Raw genomic sequence first — 3,021 nt, 5'->3', positions numbered from 1 at the left:
CTGGCCTACCAAACCATGGTCGCGGGTGTACGTAGACTATGCGGGCCCATTCATGGGCAAAATGTTCCTCGTAGTTGTAGATGCATTTTCAAAGTGGATCGAATGCACCATTTTAAACTCCAGCACAACTTCCATCACTGTGGAGAACCACACGTGAAAGGTCCCCGTTTTGAACCCGTGTAGAAACATTATTTTGGAGACTACTTTTGCTATGAAATAAATTGAACAAAATTCGCACCAGGTTCCTTGTTGCATGAGCAGTGAACATTTTAATCCAATCTCCGAAATACAGAGTGTGTAAAGTCAGATAGAGGAGAAAACTTCATCAATGATTCAAGCTCCTTAAATGATTAACATAAGAACATGAGAAATAGGAACAGGAGTCGGCCATTCGGCCCCTCGATCCTGCTCTGCCATTCAATAATATCATGGCTGATCTGACCATGGACTGTGAGTTAAGGGACTCGGGAGCCTGTTCTCTCTCCCCTGAGAAGGTTCACGTTCTGCAGTCCAGCCTCTAAATGCACCACTCTGTGTACAGTACTTGCCGGGTTTGAGTCCTGAGGATGAGTCATCTGCCGAGAGCCACAGGTCGAGGTCATGAATGCTAGGCTCAAGGAGATGGCCTTCTGCAGTGTGACTGTGGTATCCGCTGACAGTAGCTTATGAAGAAGGCCCTCGTGGCCGATTCCGATGACAAAGATATCCCGCAGTGCTTCGGTGAGGTGGTCACCAAAATCTCACGGTGCCGCCAGCCTCCTGAGGTCTGCAGCATATTTCGTGATCTCCTGGCCTTCGGGCCGTCGGTGTGTATAAAACCGGTGTCTGGTTGTGAGGATGCTCTCTTTGGGCTTGAGTTGTTCTTGGATCAGTGTTATAAGCTCCTCGTACGCCTTGGTCGTTGTCTTCGCTAGTGCCAGCAAGTCCCTGACGAGGCCATAGACGGTGGGCCCACAACTGGTTAGCAGCATAGCTCTGCACTTATCAACCAGTGTGGCCGGGTTGTCACCTGTCAGGTCGTTTGCTGTGAAGAAATGGTCGAGCCTCTCCACAAATGCTTCCCAATCATCACCGTCAGCGAACTGCTGCAACGTACCAAGGTTAGCCATTTTTGTGTGAAGGTCCGTAATCTCGTCGCCAATTGTTATACCTGCAGATGCTCTGATGATGACTCCAGGAGACAATGTGTCGTGCTTGAACTGTAGTGACCTTACACCTTTATTGATAACCACAGAGTGAGGATCACACCTGGTGGCCTGCCTTTTACACTAGGCAGGCACACCTGTACAGGTAAGCTACAAGTCTCCCACTGCAGTGCCCTCTGGTGCACACCTTGTAATATTACAAGCAGTAACCATGTAGAACACATAGAAACATAGAAACATAGAAAATAGGTGCAGGAGTAGGCCATTCGGCCCTTCTAGCCTGCACCGCCATTCAATGAGTTCATGGCTGAACATGCAACTTCAGTACCCCATTCCTGCTTTCTCACCATACCCCTTGATTCCCCTAGTAGTAAGGACTTCATCTAACTCCTTTTTGAATATATTTAGTGAATTGGCCTCAACAACTTTCTGTGGTAGAGAATTCCACAGGTTCACCACTCTCTGGGTGAAGAAATTCCTCCTCATCTCGGTCCTAAATGGCTTCCCCCTTATTCTTAGACTGTGTCCCCTGGTTCTGGACTTCCCCAACATTGGGAACATTCTTCCTGCATCTAACCTGTCTAACCCCGTCAGAATTTTAAACGTTTCTATGAGGTCCCCTCTCATTCTTCTGAACTCCAGTGAATACAAGCCCAGTTGATCCAGTCTTTCTTGACAGATGTCACTGTGGAACAATTTCTCTCACTCAAAGTTAGGCACACTACCGTGGGCACCAAGAGGTCAAGGTAGCTAGCCATTGACATTCAGGTTCCTATCTAAATATATATAAATATATCGACATTTATCGTAACTGTTCCCTGGTGGTCAAGGGGTTAAGATCTGGCGCACTAACCTGGTTTCAATCCTCGATCAATTCATCGCATAAAAATAATTGAGGTCTGTGAGACTATTAATAATTGCTATAATCACCATGAATACCAATACTTTCTGTGATAGACCGAGCTTACAGAATATCTGGCTTCTCCTGCCCTTTGCCAGGCACGTGTTCGGGGTTTAAGTTTGTAAACTAGGTGAGTTCGCTGATTGCGGGGAGATGGTAGGAGCCTCTGCGGCCCCACTGTGACGATGTGAAAGTGAACACGGTGGCTGAGTGATCCGTGACATTTCTGTAAAGGGCAGCGGAGTCGAAGGATTGAGAACTTTCAGTGTGGGACAAAAGTTGTTGAAGGTGAGCCAACACATTCCCGATCAGCACAGATGGAGCTCACTGGTCAGCTCCCCTCTGTTGGGTCTATTGTGTCAGAGGTTTCTGTAGTGCAGTGGTTGTCACGTTTGCTTTACACGCAAAAGGTCCCTGGTTCGATCCTGAGTAAAAACATTATGTTTAAACTTGCTGTGGATGAACAATCGGAGGCGAGTTTGGTCTCCCTGCAAATGTTGCCTGACCTGTTGAGATTTGCAGTATTTGCTATTTATTCTCCTTAATTGCTTTTTATTTCACTTCAATAAATAGATAACTTTGAGTGAGAGAAAACGGATCCACCGAGGACCTTTCGCGTGTGAGACCAACGTGATATCCGTTACACTGCAGCCCATCAAAGGGCGAGAAACCATTGAATATAAAGGATGAGCTCACAAATATGCGGTGCAGTGCAGTCTGGTCAACGTCAAACCCTCCTTTCTTATTCAGCAGTGGCATGAACGGGAGTCAGACGTCACAAAGTTTAATTAAAGACACAAATACAAGTAACACTTCCAAATCTTTTCAGTGTAAAATTATTTCACTTTATTTGAAATCCTACTGCGTTGAATCAGAAAATACGCACGTTGGGAATTTATCTTCACGACTGATTGTATTTTATGTGCACGGTAGGAATAACCGGTGCTGTTAAATTTGATAAAATTTGTCCCAGAT

The sequence above is a fragment of the Pristiophorus japonicus genome, unplaced genomic scaffold (assembly GCF_044704955.1).
Source record: "Pristiophorus japonicus isolate sPriJap1 unplaced genomic scaffold, sPriJap1.hap1 HAP1_SCAFFOLD_56, whole genome shotgun sequence".
NCBI lineage: Eukaryota > Metazoa > Chordata > Chondrichthyes > Pristiophoridae > Pristiophorus > Pristiophorus japonicus.
The sequence above is the reverse complement of the archived record's forward strand: the minus strand, read 5'-3'. Positions refer to the sequence as shown.